This window comes from Haemaphysalis longicornis, unplaced genomic scaffold (genome assembly GCF_048455015.1).
Source record: "Haemaphysalis longicornis isolate Haplotype H1 unplaced genomic scaffold, Haemaphysalis longicornis Haplotype H1 scaffold_2, whole genome shotgun sequence".
NCBI classification, from domain to species: Eukaryota; Metazoa; Arthropoda; class Arachnida; order Ixodida; family Ixodidae; genus Haemaphysalis; species Haemaphysalis longicornis.
The window spans coordinates 176,980,642-177,000,435 of record NW_027526295.1 but is presented as its reverse complement, the minus strand read 5'-3'; the positions used below and the strand labels follow the sequence as shown (position 1 = coordinate 177,000,435).

At 48.1% G+C, this 19,794-nt stretch overlaps 1 protein-coding gene across 3 annotated transcripts in view; it reads right to left on the bottom strand.

The window, feature by feature from the left end:
• LOC144169521 (organic cation transporter 1-like) overlaps positions 1 to 13,771 on the bottom strand; it is an 86,669-nt gene extending 72,898 nt beyond the window's left edge. For all 3 annotated transcript variants that reach the window (XM_077698728.1, XM_077698726.1, XM_077698729.1), the window contains exons 1-2: positions 13,672 to 13,771; positions 12,151 to 12,388 (exon numbers count right to left, since the gene is read on the bottom strand). The gene's annotated coding sequence lies outside the window, so the exon portion shown is untranslated. The remainder of the gene's footprint in view (positions 1 to 12,150; positions 12,389 to 13,671) is intronic.
• Positions 13,772 to 19,794: the final 6,023 nt, after the last annotated feature.

The window sequence follows — 19,794 nt, the reverse complement described above, 5'->3', positions numbered from 1 at the left end:
TTACAGTACAGGACTCGAGCAGAGTGACAGCATTGATTCACTGCTCAAACAGGAATGAACTAAAGCGCTTGGGGGATCTTATTTATGCCCAAAGCGCCAACGGTCAAACAAGCGTTCCCTCTAGATTGTGGACACGACACCAACGGCACAAACACACACAACGCTCTTTCCAGAGTTCGTGAGCGGCCGGTAGTAGCGGCGCACGCTGAGTCCGAGAGAGAGGAGAGAGGAGGTCCCCGCAGCACCTTCCGCGTCCTTCGGACAAGTTGAAGCATGACTCATCTGCCACCGCCAAAGTTTGAACCATGCCAATAGCGAGGCACCAGTGATCCAGACATGTAGCGACGCGCTTGGCTTCGTCGGCTGCAAGCGTGAGTCACTCACAGGTAGGCGTGCTTGAAAGGCGCACGCAGTGGAGGCTTCTCCACACAGCCGAGGATTGTTGCACGAAGCACAGCGGTGGGGTGATTCGGAACAAGGGTGAATCCAAACCTTCTAGCTGCAGCAGCCTCATCGTCACGGTACCAACACTTTCTGCGGTCAATAGGCCATTAGAAATCACGAAAGTCGTTGGTATGGTCGTCCGAGTTTCTCTTTTTCAGCGACGTTTGGCAAGATTCACGGTATGCCTCGAGGGTACACCGGCAATGTACTGCTCGAGTATCTACAGGGCCAGGGCGTAATATTTGCTAGGCGAGAGGTGTCCTACGTCCCCGATGAAAACAGTACAGTCACAGGGTCACGGCGTGGCACAATGATTCTGGAATTTGCGAGTGACTCCCGGTTGCCTAAGCGGGTATACCTTGAGTTTAGTAGGTACCCCATAGAGTCATATATGGGTGCAGCTACGCAGTGCTTTAAGTGCAAGCGACCCGGACACGTTGCCAAACGCTGCAGTGGTCCTGTGCGGTGCAAAGTGTGGCTGGGCCGCATTCTCACATGGATTGCACATCAAGGTCACATCCACTGTGTGCAAATTGTAATGGATCGCATCCAGCATCATGTGGATCGCGTCTAAAAACAAAATCTGCGACCCTCGCTTCAGCCATAGAGCAAGCGTAAGGTAAACACCCGGGTCGACAGGACCCGCCCCAAAACCTGGAAATGGTGTTTACGTCAACGAACTCTCTTCAAACAGGTCAGTCATTGCAAACGAAGCCGGCACCTAACAAGTTAAGCAACTCTCTTCGAGCAGAACAGTCGTCGGTAATGAAGTCGCCACCTGACAAGTCATACGCAATGTCGGTTTAGGCGAACCTCAAGTTGGTGCCGTCAGAAAACATACAATTCAAGACCGCGACACACTCTGAACATGTCACTACCTCCCAGACCCTTCGCACACGGAACGACCATCGAAACCTGACGACAGGTCAGCTCTCCCATTACTGACCTCGGGCAGGTTCTAATACCTATGTTGTTCGCTGCTGTCAAGGCTATCCGCCGTGTACTTCCGTCTTCCGGAAGCCTCTTCGATGTCGAAGCTGTCTTGGAATTGGAGCCGTTGGTGAACGCCTCGTTCTCAGCGCAGGGGTGTTCGTTTGGAGGCCCACCCTAAGAATGCAAGCTGTGGGCCCTGGACTGTCACTTCACACCAATTACAGGAACTCTACAATTTTTCAGTGGAACGCTCGTTCCTTGCGTCTAAGCTTGCGGGCTTTGGTTACCTTATTACCACATACCTCTTTCCTTTCATTGTCATCTCAGAGTCTGGTGTGGGAGGTAAATTTCGTATGGACGGTTATCAACTTTTGTACTCCCGGCGATATATTGGGATATATTGGGCCGAGCAGGCTACTTGTCGCTTTTAGTGATGGCATGCTCTTTGTTAAAGTTGCCGTCACACCGCACGACACAAATGAGTATGTTTGTGGGGCTATTGTTATCGGCCGTCAACGTTTTACTTTAAAGGGACACTGAAGTGATATGTAAACATTGCGTGATTACTAGCGCAAATTGTAGTCCGGAGTTCCAAGGCCATGTTTCGACCAATCTGGGCGCGTTTACGCGATTTTATTTAGTAGAAAAATTAATTCAAAAATCCTGTCCTCCTCTCTTTACGCTCGCCCGTTTTCTGTGGCATTTTCGTGTGACGTCGGGAGGAGCCGAGCTCGCAATTGGCTGCGCTACTGCACGGCTCCCCGGCCTTCAGACAGTGCAGTCGGCCCAGCGTTTCGTCCGCCGGCCGCCGACGGGTCGTCGCAATTCGTTCGCTCAGTTGAAACGAAGCCAGGACACGTTTGTGAATGGAAGAATGTGCCTTTCTTTAATTCGTTAGTTTGTACACTGTATCTAGCTCCAAGTCAAGGTCACGTCACACAAGCGCTGCGCAAGCGCACATGCGACGCTTCGCTGACCGGTACGCCAGTAGGAAAATATAAGGACTCTTGAAGGCGAGAGAAGAGTCAGCGAAGTCAATATAGGTACTAAGGAAATAAAATCAACTGATATTTTTACCGTACAGCGTAAAACTACGGTGCGGGAAGCACTTTTTTGCGCTGGGTGAACAAGCAGAGTGGTCAGCAGCACGACTACGCATCTGCGAACGCTTTTCCGTCTAAGAAATGCAATTGCTAGACGTGAGATATTGTGGAAACTTGGGGGACGCTTACTGCACGAGCGCAAAACAACAAATAGTCACCTAAGCTGCTTGGAATGCTAAAACTAAATAAAAGTGTAAACTGGTTATACATTTTATACTATATATTTCCAAGGTTGGCAGCATGCGCCCGTGGCCGAGTTGTTTGGAGCGCTAGGTAAGTCAGCGCAAGTGTTTTGCAAGTCACAAGTTCGAATCCCCGCGGGTACGTACTTTGTTTTTTATAAGTTAACTTTTTTGTTTTCCGCCGATGTTTTCTATACTGAGTTCACCTTTTTTTGGGCCGCAACGTTCATTGCTCCACGAAGTAGTTCACAGAACGCGCGCAGGCTGGCACTGGCGCGCTAGCGAGTTCTTCTTGGCGTGCTGTTTCCATAAGCACCGACTGCTTGCGGGCAGTGGGCACAGGCCAGAATCAACAGACCCTTGGCCTGGTGCGAACACGCTTTTTACGATACAGGCATGAGTGAGGCAAGCTCCAAATATAGAAGAAAAGCGCATCGCATTTGAGCGTCTGCGGGGACGCGGAGGGCGTTCATGCACTGCGTAGGCCTCGGCTAGTGAATGCTACGATTCCAAGCCGTCCTGGCAGGCTTATCTTATGCATTTTACAACCGACAACATAGCAGAAGCGCAGTACGATGATTACTGAGATATTGAGAATGCCCATCCAACAATGCCATTGGTTGTGTTTTACAGAACCGAAGCCGAAACCGAAATCGAAACTTGTTTGATTGCTAACCTTGGGCATCGTCCAATCACAGTGCCCCCTCCTCCCAACGCCACAGCCTTAGTTGGTGCGGCCGCCGCAAACCGCGCATGGTAGTTTTTCTTCTTTCGCGCTTTGTAAAATAATTACCGATTTTTCAACCGGATAAACGATGAAAAGTGTGCTAATTTGAGCCAGTCTACGCAGTGCAAGCAAAAACGGGAGCTTGACAAATTCACTTCAGTGTCCCTTTAATATCCGGCTACCTCGAGCCAGGTGGCGCCTTTGATGTGTCGCGGCTGGAAAATATCAAAAAGAATACGTCGCTCCTACATTACTCGTGGGGATTTCAATACACACAGTGTAATGCGGGGTGAGCGCACACACACGAGCGCAAGAGGGCAGAAGCTTGCTGACTTGCTAATTAGCTACCGTATTGAACCACTAACTGATGGCATAATTTACCTCAAGCTATGCCATCACCGTCACCAGCTGCATTGATCTATCATTCATGTCCGCTACATTTTCTCGATGATTTACATGGACCACTAACGTAGAAACGAGGAGACATGACCATTACTCCATTTTGATACCCGCCCTCGACGCCTCGGAGTCATCTCGCTGTATGAAAGTGAAGTGTACGAGCTTGAATGCATTTACGAGTGCTTCGAGTAGATTTGTGACAGTTGTGACTGGGGATGACGAACTAGTTGATTCAATTGCATCTTGTTTGCGGGACACCACGCGCTGCATAACGAAATGCCATGACATACCAGAAAATGATCCAGGTTATCACAGGTTATGTGCCATACGAAGGCGGGTGGAGAGGAAGGCGTTGCGCACCAAGACCATCGAACACCTGCGAGCTTCTAAGCGAGCGCAAAGACATATCCGACAGCACCTTAACTAGCTACCCCAGCAACGTTGGAGGAGCTTCCCTGCTACGCTGAACGTCAGGCAGCCTTTCAGACGCATATGGCGAATGATGAATGGAATGCGAAATTGCACGCAGCAGCTGCACCTGTTAGGTGCCCTCTCCCTGCACGAGCTCGCATCTTTGAAGGAAGTGACCGAAGAATACTGTAAGCTTCTTTCATCGCCAGCAATGCCTCCTCAACGATTCGTGCGTGCCTCCTCCTCGATTGCCTCGAAAGTGTCGGAGCCAGCCCTTGATTTTTCCTTTACTATAGAAGAGCTTTTTTCGGCTACCTTTGATGTGAAAAAGCGCGCTACATCAGGCCATGACGGCGTCATCTACGTAGCCATAGTCCATCTATCTCGGCCCTCTAAACTACGTCTACTACAATTCCACAATTCAACATTGCAAAAAGGTAAATTGCGGAAAGAATTTTCACTTTTAAAGAAAAAAGAAATTTCACTTTTAAAACCTGGAAAAGCGCAAACCTTCCGGCCTATCGCCATGCTCTGCTGTACCGAAAATATAACGCCAAAGGTTATACATACCGAGATGTCATGGTTTCTTGAGAACGGAAGGTTTATCTCCCGGAAATGAATGATTTTCGTCAGAACAGATCAGCGATAGAAAATATCATAGCTCTAGCATCCTCACTGTAAGTATCACTTAGTTCTGGCTGCACACCAACCGCAATTTTCCTGAACTTAAAGGCCACGCTTGATTCGGACCTCCACACAGCAATTCTTGCCGCTTTTGAAGATTATGGCTTTGGGGGCAAGCTATACACATGGATAGCGTACTACCTTTACGGAAGACACATTTTCATGACCACTCCGGAAGGCTCAATTTCTCATTACGCGTTGGAAAAGGGTGTACTTCAAGGTGCCGAACTAACACCGTTGCTGTTCAACCTGAGCCTCTTTTCACTCAAGAGAATCCTGCCGCGTGGAGGGAAGATCACGCTGTACGCAGATGATATCTGTGTGTAATGTGCTATTCGTTCATTACGATGAACACAGCAGCGATTACAGAGAGCCCTATACAGCATTTACAACTACCTCGCAGCCCACTGCCTTCAACTTTCTCCATATAAGAGCGTGGCCATGGCCTTCACACGGCAAAATATCGATCGCTATCCATTGATAGTGGGCGGGTACATACTTTCGTATGTACGAGCCCAAAATTTCCAGGAGTTTTAATAGGCCGCAACTTGACCTGTTCACCGGAAGTCAAACAGATACGGAGCCGCATTAATTCGGCCGCTCGAGTTTTTAAATGTCTTACAGGTTCGCGCGGAGCCGGTGATTGTCATTCAATTGTTATGCTGCACAAGGGCTATGTGGATGGGGTGCTGCGTTTCAGCCTCGCGATCCTGCATAAAATATCTCAGACAAGCACGAAAAGCATTGAGAAGGCAAGAAACAACAACCTACGCACCTGTATTGGACTTTCTAACGGATCTTCGAGCGTTGGAACCGTAGCAGAGGCACATTGTTTGCCTTTTGAAGTGATTAGACAACACGAGACCCTTCGATTGCACTTGATACAATGGCTACACGCAAGAAACCACTTCCTAAGTCACGTCGCCTCCAAATGCAACAGGTCCGGATTCGCCCAGAAGATCCATAGCATACCGCTGTCTGCTCCAATTCAGCCCTCACAAATAATGCCGCCGCATTTCCATCCGTGGAACCTTGCTCCCCTACACCTTTAATGTGGTATCCCAAGAATTGGCCCCAAAAAGACTATGCCCCAGTAAGAAATCCTTCACATCGTTCTAGACTACACGTATAGAGCGCATTCAGCAGAACATTCATATTCAGCGATGGTTCATCAACCATGCAAAGCTCTTCTTCTGGACCATACATACCACCAACTGTTGAAATGCTTTAATTTCGTTTGGAGAGACAAACATCTTCGACAGCGACAGAGCACTATGCTCCAAAGGAGGCAGTCATTTACATGCTGCGCCAAGTGCCGCACCAATGGAGCATATTCACGGACTCCAAGGCACCTCCGCAAATTCTGTCAAAGAGAAGTAGATTCCGCCGCCCCCCCCCCCCTCCCCCCAAATCACAGCCTGTGACATCTCATACCTTTACCACCGTGCCTGCTCTGCTGGACACAACATTAAATTGCATTTGATACCTGGATAAAACGGCATCAAAGAGAACCAAAACGCCGACGAAGCGGCCCGTAAAGGCCTTCTGAGCCAGAAACACCGCAAGGTACATTTTACGAAAACAGAAACTTCTGCCATGGCTCACCACTTTGCGGCGACTGAAAGAAACCGTCTATGGAGTAACTCGCAAAATACTCGCTGCTTTTTGAACACTATTGACCCATAATTAAAGTCGAGACTCCAGAGACAGCTCCCTCGTAACCTGGAAACGTTATACCATCGTCTACGACTGAACTTTGCATACACAAATAGTTACCTATTTCTACTTGAAGCGATGCCAAGTACGCACAGTGGTAATTGCTCTTGAGTCAAAACAGTTGAACACACTTTATTAGAATGTGCGGCCAACATTAAACCAAGATCCCACTTCCTTGAAAGATTGAACGCCTAGAACAGGAACCAACAACTCTCAGGACTATTTTTGGCACATGGATTTGCCCCTCGAAGCAGCGCAAAGCTGCACTGAATTTGAAGTCTTATTTGGATGACGTTGCCTTAATTTCAAACTTGTAAATCATTCGGCCCAAGCTCAGAACAAAATCAAATGCGTGTAACTGCGTTATCGCGCGAAGTCCACGACAGTTTTTTTCTTCTTCTTTCCTGCCCAGCTCTTTCTTGAGCCTTTCTTCCTCCGTCCCCAGCCCACTGCAGAGAAGCATGTGGGCGACTGTAAACGCGGCAAACCTGTCTGCTTTTTCAATAAAGAGCCTTCTCTCCCTCTCCCTCCTCTCTCTCTCTCTCTCTCTCTCTCTCTCTCTCTCTCTCTCTCTCTCTCTCTCTCTCTATTTTGTAAAAGTTGGAAGGGAAAGGGGGAGAGATAAAGGGTGGGATCCAAATTTCAGTCCCCCAGAAGCTATTTGGCCATCCCTGGACCTACTAAGCAGCGGAAGCTGCTATGCAGGGTCCGAGCTGGACAGGGATTCCTCCGAGGAGTCTAATGGGGTTTCAGGCTATTTTCGTCCCAAATGATTGGGCAATCCCAGACTTTATAGAATGATTCGGCCTTCTGGTGACGTTTGCGGTTTTCATTATACTTTTCTTGGAGCATAAGTGAGAGTTTGGAATTATGTCAGTAGGTGTTACTCTGCATTTCTCGAAAATTTCTCGCTTCTTCATCACTTAGGCTGGGGTGGGGTGTAAGCACTGCTCTTCGGTGAGGTCTACGATGTTAATTTGTCTGTGCACTGACAGTAAGCAGGGAGGGCGTATGAATGCTCCGGCTGTGTGCGGTGTATGGTAGTCATCGCAAGAGAATCTGCCTCGTCGTTACCCTCTAGCCCCTGATGGGCGGGAGTGCAGACAAGTGTGTGTTTGTGTTTGAGGATTTTCGGAAGTAGTATTTCAACATCTTTTGGGACGGTGCCGCAGATGACGTTTCTTATGACCCTAGTTGAGTCAGTGATAATTATGGAGTCCTTGTTCTTGAATTCAGCCCATTTGATCGCTAGTATAAAGGCAGTGGTTAATGCTTCTTGAATATTCTGTTTTTTGGTAATCATAAAGTAAAGCTATTTCCCATGTCCGTTGGTAGCTGCGGCTGATACATTGCCTTGCTTGTTTACGTCCGCATCAGTGTAGATTGCGTTTGGGTTGTCCGGGTATGTTTGTGGAATGTATCGAATTCTTGCTAATCTTTTGCCCTTATTGTGAGGGGGGTCCATTTTCTTGGGAATGGAAGAGGTCTTGGTACAGCTTCTTTGATCAGGTGTTAAGTCGATCATTCTATTAATGTAGGCTGTACGAATCTTCTGAGAATTTCTTTGCCCTTTCTGGTTTTGAGAAGACCTTCTTTCTGGGCGTCTAATAGCGTGTTCTTGATTTCGCTGAAGGTGTTGTGTACGCCCAGCTTTAGGAATGTTTCGTTGGACGTGTACATTGGTAGGCCTAGAGCAGTCTTGTGTGATGTTCTTATTAATGCATTGACCCTTTTATCTTGTTTGTAATCCAACTGGTTGGAGGCGAGGCTATATGCAATGCGGCTCATTATGTGGGCTTGAACAAGGCGGAGGGTGTCTCCTCCCCCTCTGCCGTCTTCCTCATGTGACCCAGAGCCACTGTCCACTCTGTTAGTGATCCTCCCCTGTTCTGCCCTTCATAGCTCTTGTGATTATTCTTAATACACTTTCCAGCTGTTTAGCCATCTTGCCAAGCTTGCTTAGAGTATGTGTAGCTTCGTTGTCATCTTGAATAACCATGCCTAGTATTATCATTGCGGGGCGGAAAGGGATGTTCTTTTTTTTTTTTTTATTACGAGTGTTTGCCGCGCGGCATATGGAAGGCGTTTTAAAGATAGAGGTAGAGAAGAAAGTAGGAAGGAAAGAGAAAGAGAGGCGTTTTAAAAATGGGAGTAGAGAAAAAAGTAGGAAGGAAAGAGAAAGAGAAGAAAATAGGGAGAGAGGGGCTGCCAAGAGCACAGAAGGTCACGAAACCGACAGGTGTTCAAATCTACAGGTATGCATGCAGTCCAGTGGCGTGCAGAAAGTCCATCAGCGACCTGCAGTATTTATCGTCCTGCACCCAGCGGTTGTAGTCATCCGGTTTATCCCACCGGAGACCAACCTTTCTGAGCGCATGGTCTCGAGCTGTCCTCGTTCCCGCGCACGTCCACAAAAGATGCTTGGCGTCAGCTTCAACCGCCGGAGACGGACACTTGGGACACGTTCCTGGGTCGTCTTGTGAGTGCCCCCAAGTCCAAGTGACTGAAGGTGTGAGGGCCACCCCAGCCCGAAGCCTCCTGAGAGAAACTTCCTCCACCCGGGAAAGATTAGGGGGCAGGGAGCAGACACACGGGGGAATTAGGGCACGTGTGTCCCTTCTCAGGAGAGATTTCCGGGCTAAAAGACGGGAGCGCGGATCACAAGGAAGGGGGCTAGGGGAGGACTCAGGGGGGGAAGAAGAGTGGGAAATATGGTCCGCTAATTGATTCAGTATATTGCGACCGTGCCCCTGTACCCAATGTACACGGATCGTTAGCTCTGATGTTCTGTGGAGGCTGTGAATCTGCTGGCAGATCAGAGGTGTCTTCTTTACTTGCTTCAGATGCTTCACAGCACTGAGCGAGTCTGTATATATATGCACCTCCGTGATGTTATGGAGTGCACTTGCAGCATTGACTGCGTCATGAACAGCCTGGAGCTCCAGTAGCAGCGGGTCCGGAGTGTCGGTAGCGTAACAGCGCGAGCCTTTGATTTCCGGGTGCGTGGCACTGACGAAAGCAGTCCGTCCTCCGTCTGGCAGAAGAGCTGCGTCTGTGTACAGTACGCAGTGGCCTTCAGGGACTGTGGTATCGGATGTTGGCGCTGGCTGGTCACGGCGACGAAGCTTCGTCGTCTTATTCGTTGTCATTGTCGTGTACCGCCATGGTGGAAGATCGTCTGAGGTTGAAGTGACGGGGGACGCATGACAAAAATGTTCTATTCATCCAGTTTTATGTTGGCTGGAGTGATGTTAATTTTATTTCCTGTCGATCTTAATCTGATGAGCTCATATTTTTCAGGGCCACATTTCAAGCCAGTTTATATAATCGGCTCTTGAAGGTCGTTGAAAGCATTCTGCAGCATATTTAATTTTGATTGTACCATTCCACTTTTCATCGATATGGTAATGTCGTCAGCATATATGTTGCCCAATTTATTCACGTTCTTTCACTTTCTGCGCGCTATTGATCATTGTTAAGTTGAACCGAAGAGGTGAGATAATTTATCCCTGGGGCATGCCCCTGTTTGGTGCCTTAGGAGCCGGATTGAGTGTTGCCTATGCTGATTGTTGCTGTTCTGTATCATATGAAGTTTCTGATGTAATTGTATGTTTTTCCCCTAGTGTATCTCCTCGGCTGCCTTGAGGATGGAATCGTGCGACACATTGTCGAAGGCACCTTTGATGTCCAGTGCAAGGATTATTTGATCTTGGTCGTTATCGCCGTGTACGATATCGTGTTTTAACTGTAAAAAGGCATCCTGGGTGGACATTTCATAAGTAACAGCGTACATGTAGGGCGAACGAGGGTGATTGGCCAAGGCTATCAGTCTTAGTGAATAGGGAGAAAAACAAAACGAAGCAACAGGAAAATTATTTTGACAATGATAACGAGAGGGAAAAATTGCAGCACCTCTCTGCTTGTCGGCATTGTCTCTACTGCGTTGTACTCCTGAGTGTCTACCTCAGCTGAAGCTGTGAAGCTGGTCACCTGCGGAAGTATGTCTTACAAGAAGATTCAAGGGAACACGGCGAAAAAAGAGACTCGCTGCCACTAAGGCAAAACCAGCCGAGACACCAGTGCAGCCGTTATGGTGCGAAGGTTACGCCCCAGACATAAACATCGCATAATTTTTTTCTATTCTTCTTGCGGAAAAAATGTTGCCCATTTCTATGTTGTCTTTTTTGTAACGACCGCGTAATGGCACTGATGTTTGTATTATTTTTATCAGTTTTTCACTACTAGGTTTTGCACTTGGATATTGCGTGCATACAAGTTTGTGCCCTTTTCTCTCGAAATGGATGGAATGATCAAATGTCGAAGTGACAGTACTCTCACAGTGGACATCTACCTCTGGATGCCATTTACCCTCTCTGTAAATTCCGTTTTCCACCCTGCCTAAACAAAGGGTCTGAAGGAGTACTGCGTCGTCTGCGCATCAACGAGGCTTGCACTCGAAGCTTCAAGTTCGGAATAGAGTGGGAGGATTCACCACTGTGCCCAGGTGCGCTGTGCGCGAAGCTACCGAGCACTTGTTGTGCATATGCCCCCGATTTGCCGCTGCGTTAGCAACCACGGCTAGCTGTCGGTCTCGTGTATGGCGTGGAGCAAGGCTTCAGTTGTGTCACTTTCTTGGACCCTGGGCCAACGATAATGACTCATCTTTGGTGACATAAACTGGTCTGTGCTTTTTGCGGTCTGTGTGCTCAGGAGAATTTTGTAATTCTTGAACTGTGGGCGAGACTACACCTGTACGCGTTTGCGTCGTCATTCACATTTTTATCTCCTTTCTGTTGGCTTGACGCTTTTTGCATCTTCGCCACCATTTTCTCGAGTTCTTACTCAGGTTTGTTTTGAGTTTTGTTTCTTGCATTTCATTGCGTGTGGTTTTCATATTCAATTTTTCCCTCTCTCATTGTTGCCTTCCAAATGTCTAACGACTACCTGACTGCATTGTAATTATCCGCATCTGGCGTAGCAAGCACTGCAGCTAGGAGACCCTGACCTCTCCATTCCAGATTGAAGATCTTCCTCTCTTTCTCTCTCACTCTTTGTCTCTCTCTCTATGTAAACGTACCTAGATATTGTATAGTATTTTACTTTTTTTCTGTTTGATAGTCAATTTAACTCTCTTTCTCCGCGTTGGTACGTGGCGAATGTCTTCGATGTTGCCAAAATGTACACGCACTTCAGCCTAAATACTGGCACTAAGGCTAGCAGTTTGTAAATGAACAAATAAACAAACCAATAAACCCCTGCGATGACGAAGGCAATGTGCGCAGCAGAAGATGACATAATCACGACAAACGTGCAGTCACTTACTCAGAGAGGATAGCACTGCCTGAACTAAGATATGAGTCTTTCGCCTACCCACACGTGTGTGATTCTCCGACTTTTATTATTTACAAGAAGTAAGCGCTCTTGTATCGGCTAGGTATGGTGGCCCGGAACTACTGTGGTACATGGCGAAGAGCCAACGGTGCCGCGCGAAAAGTTTTTTGTAAGCTGGGATGGGGGAAAAATTGCCTAGGTACAAAATTCTCGTTCTTACCTGAGTCGTCGGGGAAATCCTTTCATCGTCGGCGTTGTTGATTCGTCTTTGCAGCATTCTTGACTGAATCAGTTAGATCATGCCGAAGGTTCTAGCGTTGCTCCTTTCTTTCACCGGTTTTGTTGTCCTGCAGAATTTAAACTTAGATGTCCGAGATTTCTGCGCACTCAGAGACGGCCTCCAGAGCCGCTCACCACCGAAAGCGGAGGAGCTGTACAGCGATGCTTTACCTCCGAAACTGTAAATGGAAACCGCGCGCCCGTACGTTAGCCATGTATACACCCTTCCGACAGGAAAACAGCAGCATCGGAAAAAGATTATATTCCCCGTGCGCCTTTCTTCGGGGCCAATGAAGCCCGCAGTGCTAAAACATCTACTAATGCAGCTGTCAAAATTTTATTGCTCTGCGTACGACAATATGAAATGTATACTTCTTCCAATTCACACACATTTCTAAGCAGGCGATTTCCCATTCCTGTCTTTCCACCTTTAGCTCCATGCGCCTTGGCCTGCAATCTCGCTTTCAAAGGTTTTCCTACCTATGTACTGCGACCATTCCATTCCACAAGTAGGCAATTAATTATTAATATTTGATTGATTGATTGATTGATTGATTGATTGATTGATTGATTGATTGATTGATTGATTGATTGATTGATTGATTGATTGATTGATTGATTGATTGACATCCCCTTCGAATAGGGCGGATGGCATGTGCCATCTCGCCAAGGGGCCGTCTATACCTGATGCAGTGGCCCAGGCTTTGACACGGATTCCAACCCTGCCGCGGCGGCCTTTTTTGTGTTGGAGGCCAAAAGCAAAGAACAGCATCCAGCATGTCGAGACCATGGAGCGGGTTAAGATCCTCTGTAGATCTGAATTATTCGTAGCCCTCTACTGCAGAACGCCTCAAATACAGGTGTAGCTTCGGCGAAGAAAATCCCCGAGAGGTAATGTCTTATTTTTTAAATTACATTTAGTGTGATGTCGTGAGCGGACGACAGAACCATTAGACGGATTGTGGCATTCCTGAATTTAATTTCGTGGACCGCTGAGCTAAAATGGCCTTCAAGAAGATCGACGCCTCTGCAACTCCCCTTCCCAGGTTCGCAAAGATATGGATCTGCACATCAATTGCCGATGCCATCTGAAACAAAGTCGACACAACGTACGGATTGTTGGCAGGAAAGACTAAATCCCATCATCAACGGTAAAATTTGTTGCCACAGCGAAGAAAATTACACGCACACAACAAATCCCCGTTGATGGTACACAAAATAAAAGCGACATTTTTCTTAGAATAACGAGTTTGTTGGAACATGTCTTTACAAAATAGAACCTATGACTCCTTATCGCCACTTGAACCGGAACTTCGGAACATGAGAAACATTCCTCTCTGCAGGTATGTTGCTGCAACACAGTTCCGGTGCATACCTCACCGCACACGTGAAATAACTCCGCCATCACATTTGCCAGCTATGAAAATCAATGTCTAAAATGTACGAATTGCATTATATTTACCCTCACCGCAGATACCCTTGCTTCCACAATGGACCTGCTATAGGCCGCAAATGCGCATTTCCCTGCTCTCCGAGCTCTAACAGGTGCGTGAAAAACTCACCGGAGCCACGTATGCATAGCTGCCCAGCTGTTGTGAAACTAAAGCGCTTCATTTGCTGGAAAGCTGGCAGTTGCCTGTGTGCAGAGTCGCAGGGGAAGTGACGAGGCAGCGACAAACTGAAGTAACGGAAGTTATGCTATCTTTTACATTTGATAGTACTGCTCCGGACTCTTACGAGCATCGTCGTGGAAACAATTCGGGCTCAGTTCTATCATATATATATATATATATATATATATATATATATATATATATATATATATATATATATATATATATATATATACAGAAACATAGGTCGGCAGTCTACAACGCCAAAGGAGGCATAGGGGTGTGGTTAGGCTCTATTTTTTACTATGGTTAATGAAGTTAAGATTTTTTTTAATATAAGGAAGAAAGAAAGAAAGAAAAACACGCGCCCAGAGTGGGGACCGAACCCACGCCTTTCGATTAGATCTCGAATGCCTTACCATATCGGCTATCTGGGCGACTGTGTTCTCCTTCACTTTCTGGACTATTTATATTTACTAGAAGTATATCTGACGCTTGAGGGTGGCGGCGCTGGCTACCACCCTCTGGGAAGACAATGACAAGGAAAGGAGTTGCACAATTTGTTGAGTCTAAGCTGACAAAAGGTTTGAAACCTGTTCCGTCACAGACAAAACTATTTGTGCAGAAACCTCACGCAGCACTTCTTTCAAAGCAAGTCCTACAGCCTTAGCAAGAGAAGCCTCATTGGTTGGAGTGTGGCGTGCGGTAGCGCCTGAGTACCAATGATGGCTTTATTTAACTATATTTACGGCTTCAGAGCGGGAACAGCGGCGCTTTTCCAGCACCTCCAAGACACTGACTTCCGTTCCGCGGGCTGGGCAGTTGGAGTGATCCGCTGGATGCGCAGCTCGGCAGAGGCAGCAAGTAATGTCATCCGCAGTACACTGGCTAGCAGGAAGATCAGCCCCGCAATTGCGACAGCGAGTGGATGATTTGCAAGTTCCTGTACTATGACCAAAGTGCCAGCAGTTCTGGCATTGGCGAGGGCGAGGGGACAATCGTTCTACTCTGTAAATTGAAGGGCAACACAAACCCGCCAATGTGGCGATCACTGATTCGGTTGGAGTGTGGACATTGTCCACCACACGAGAGCAGCGGTAGACCACGATCACCCCTGCATCCAGGAACTGCTCAAGGAGCTCGAATGGGGAAATGTCCACGTCAACTCCGCGCACAATTCCTTTCGTACATGCAAGATGAGAAGAGACGAAAGGCGCTACCAGGAATGAAGCAAATGACGAGAGCTTCAGCAGATCAATTTAGCAGGCCTTATCTGATGACTTGCAGATAATTCCGCCCTTCCCGTATGGTCTCACCTCCTCTACACTCCTGAAGTGCTCACTTGCAGCGTGTAGGTATTTTTGAATGATCTTAAAATTTTTAAGCCTAATTCCCCACCGTTGGTAGGAACCATCGCCCCCAGTACGGCGTCACGCCATTCCGCAGGAAGAAATCCAGAGGCAAGTCCTGCGCCAAAAGACTAGCCGACCAGGGAGAGGACCCTTTGCCGGGAGATACATTCGTATCCTGTGCCTAGCCCTTGGGCGGGGACGAGGTAAAACCTACGAGTTTCTCTAAAAATTGTCTAGTATTTCTCTGAACCTCAGAAGAAGTCCTCCGGATCCTGGTTACGAAGGGCGGGAGTCTTGGTAGCCCGGCTGCATCGGCGGCCTCATTTCCTCCGAGACCTTGATGCCGAGGAGTCCAAATGGTGCTTCTTGGTGGGAGTTCACAGACCTTGTTCGCAGATTTCAGCAGTCATATCAAAGAGGATTGACCTTGTAAATACTAAAAGTATTTCAGGCTTTGCGTGAGTCAATGATGACAGTTCCAGAGTTGGGGTCTCAGAGAGATCGCGCTACGGCTATTTCCTCCGCCTTTCCCTGGGTCGAGGCTTTGAAAGAGAGCCCATAGACGTATTTATCCTGATGGATGATGGCGCACGTGAAGAACTTAGTGAGCAAAGTGGCGGCGACATCCGCGTAAAAAACTCCGAATATAAGCCGTATGTTTTTTTTTACTTCATCTGTCTTCATTTTTGGCAAGCCTATGTTACAGGGGATGGAGAGATTGCTGATACCATGTCTCCAAAATTTCGGGAGTTTGAGAGTGGGTTCTTCACTGAAAGGGTGGCTAATACGAAAATGTTCTATTACGCGGCTCCCAGGTTTGCACTGCGCAAGCCTGGAGTATTGGATGGTCGCAGGGTGCTTTTTTGGGTACAGAGAATGAATTATGATACCAAGGGCTATAAATATATTGTTAGAAGTGGAGATTGGGAGATCCATTTTTCAATGTAAGAGTAACACCCTCCGAGAGTACACTTTCCGCAGTATTGCCTAAGTACCGAGAAGGTCGACCACAAGAAATCTGTGCCCGTCCCCTAAATCATGAGCGCGAACTATGAAGCAGTTTTACATACCCACTTGTTAGAGCATACCCGCAAAGGTGTATTGGACAACGCTTGATTCGCAGCATGATGTGGACAAATTAAACAGAACGAGCAAAAAATGTTTTGGAGCCCCCTAATGACGCGAAAAAACAAAGGCTTCCTTGCGCACATCTAATAAATCTTAATCACGTAGGCTCACACGTTTTATGCCCAGAAGACCATGCTTCTTGTGCTGAGTTTCAACATGACGTGGCTTAACGGTGTACGAATGCTTGAGTGTCTTTTATACATGTTCATTTGGATTTTCGCGTTATTTCTTGGCTTTGTCATGCTCAAGCATCGCTTGCTTTGCTGGAGCATTATGACTTCGTTAGCTACCTCTGAGTACGTACGCATCATTTCTCATCGGAGCCCTCTCCCTCTGAGGCCGCCGCAACCCTTCATTAGGCGATCAGCAATTCATCTCTAAACAAATAAGCAGGCCCCTTAAAGAGCGCGCCACCCTGCTTGCAGAAGAAGAAAAAGAAGACCTGCACATGCCGCGTGGCCGAAGAGACGCCATTTAAATTATTACTTGCACCGCTCTAATCTGGCCCTGTCGCCGTTATGCGCCTTTTGCAAAGAACCAGAAACTATCGACCATTTCTTCTTCTCCTGCCGACGATTCTCCTCGATAAGACGAAGATACTTAGAAAGTACATGCAGCCGGCTAAACCTCCCGCTGTCTGCTACAGTTATTTTGTCATTCGGGGCGAAGGAACTGGGATTCTGTCACTGGGATCTTTGCAGTGCGTTTCACTCATTCATCCTGGAATCAGGACGTCTGCCGTGCTAGACAGCATTTAGCGTAACTGGATTTTCTTGTCAAGAATATGCGCGCCAAGCTCACTGCTTCGTCTCTACCACTTTCTTCGTGTTTCTTACTTCCAATTTTCATTAAATGGTGTTCGTTTTTACCTTTTTTTCTTTCTTTCTCTAATCTTCTTACTTTTATTTCTCTACTCATCTACTGCTAATCCATCCGAATAATTAAACATTTTTCTTTCCCTTCAAAAATTACCTAATTTCTTTCGGTAAGGCGCCTATTTCCTGGCCAATCCCCCTAAGTGCGTACGCGCCATTTCACTGGAACCACCACCACCACCACCACCACGTACTTGCGTTCTGCATCATCTGGTCCCCGTGGTACGTGGTCCTCTTAGAGACGGGGTTGCTTCTGTCGCTTCTTGCTACGCGTCGGGGAAATCGAAGCAGTTGTCCACCAAAAGCGTAAGAACGGCCTTGCCCAACCACCGCCTTTTAAGCGGGAAAGCTTACTCGGTCCCCATTGAAAAGGAAGTAGGCTTAAAGTATCAGCAGTGCCTATATCGTGTTTTAACGGTGGTGGCTCGGCTACCCTTTCGGCCGAAGTGCCTACTAAACGCACAATCGTGCCTTCAGTGGGGATTTCTTTTTTTTTAATTATAATTTTTCCATGCGGCATATGAAGAAGGTGTATTTGTTGTTGTAGTCCTTTATTAGGAGAGGGAGGCCACGCGGCCAAAATAGGGGTAGGGGAAGGAGGGGAAGGCAGGAGTAGCCCAGGTAAAAAGATGCGTCCATGAAGACGGCACAGGGGTTCCCTTCATACCGCGGAGGTCAGGCTAAGGTGAAGATCTACCATTAGGGGATTTTCACGACCGGAGTAGGCCCGAATCTTCACTAATCTTGAAAGACCACTCTCTAAGCCGAACAGCCCAAGGGCTCTGATAAAATTTGGATCTTCAAATGGAGGATCATCTTCTGAGGCATCGGGATACATAGCATTGGTGAGGATAGGCCGGTACAGGGAAAACGCGGAGCAGCGCCAGATTAGGTGGCCAAGGGTGGCGAATATGGTCATCCGGCAGTGGGGACAGTAAGGAGGTGGAGACCCCGTTGGGTAAATCCATTTTCTAGTGATGTGGGGTGTGAGAGCTGCGTTGGCCCTAGCTTTGTTGACGAATATTTCCGCAGAGCGAGGCATCGGGGGAGCCAGGGCCAGGTAGCCAGGAGGGGTAACGGAAGAAAGACGGCACTTCCGTGCCTGACGTGCGTGATCAAGTTGAATGCGACGGCAGGGGGTGGGGGGGGAGGGCGACGCGTTGTCAACCAGGGTAGGTGTACTATCAAGACGCTCCCGTTCTGCTTCACGTGCATCCTGGTTGCTTCCATCCGGAACCATGTGACCCGGTACCCATGCACAACGGGTAGTGATCCCATTACGGGCCAGAATGGCGGTCATATATTCGATTCGGTGCATTCGGTCCACTGTTGGATGATCGGTGAAGGGCTTGCCCAGCTCTTGGAGGGCTTGGTGAGAGCCTCTGAGAATGCGGATGCGTGGAGGTGGCGGGTTCACAATAGTGAAGGCGAGACGATCCCGTGCACTAAGGATGCTCTGGAGTTCCACTTCCAGGGGAGAAGAGTTAAAATCGTGACGTTTGAGGGAGCCATCCAGGTCCGGTCGAGCTGGGCAGCGCCAGGCCAGACCTATATGGGAAGGGGGGAGGCTAGAACCCGTAAAAATATCGACCTCGTCTGGCAATTTCACTGCGAGGACGCGCTGAAGGGCCTTTTCACGAGCAGTACGACGGGAACGCGGAATTCCGGTTCGTTGGTGCGCAACTTTAACACGCGAGCTTAACCAAGGGGAAGGAGGTGGTGAGGCCGATGGAAGTACTGGAGGTACACGTTCGTCACACGCACAGAGTGCAGTCCTCTGCTGTGTTATTGCCAACCGAAGCCGATGTTGTACGGCTTCTGCAAGGAGCTCTTCCATTGGAGGGACCGGGGCAGCCCGTTCAAGAGCGGCAATGCGAGTATGCCTCGGAAGTCCAGTGATCGTACGAAGCATGACCCGGTAAAGCACCGCTAAGTGCTTGTGAGTCGTAGAGGTCCTAAGCTGGGGTGCCATAAGTCAGAAGACCAACGGCTACTGTCCTCGAGAGCGTCAGACACGCCGATTAGTTAGCGCCACCAAATGTGTTGGAAAGGCGATAGATTAGGCGCAGCATCGGTTTCCAGTTTTGGCACAGCTGCGCCAAAAATTGCCGAGCACTGTTGCGGCTGGCGAGGGAAACACCTAGTAGACGGATATGGCCACAGTGTGGGGCAATGGGTGCGTCACCGACGTAGATATTATGATGCATGTTGGCGGGTGCTGACCATGGACCAGGAGAAATTCTGTCTTCTGTAGTGCCAGCTCAAGGCCGAGGGTTGGGAGAGTGGTTGAGAGGTTGTTGGCCGCCGCCTGCAATTCTGTAGTCATGTCTTCAGTGCGTTTGTAGTCTGCGGCTTCAATCCACACTCTAAGGTCGTCAGCGTAGATAGCAAAACGAGCCGCAGAAGAAGGTGTAAAGATGAGAAAAGAGAAGAAAGAAAAAAGGAGAAGGAGAAAGTATGAAAGCACTTAAGACGCTAGGAATAAGAGAAAGAAGGGGTACAGAAACCACAGGTAGTCAGCAAATAGATGACACTGGACTAGTCTACAAGTAGGCGTGCAGCCAGGTTAGATGTAAAAAGTTGTCGTCTTTCACCCACCGGTTGAAGTCATCCGGTT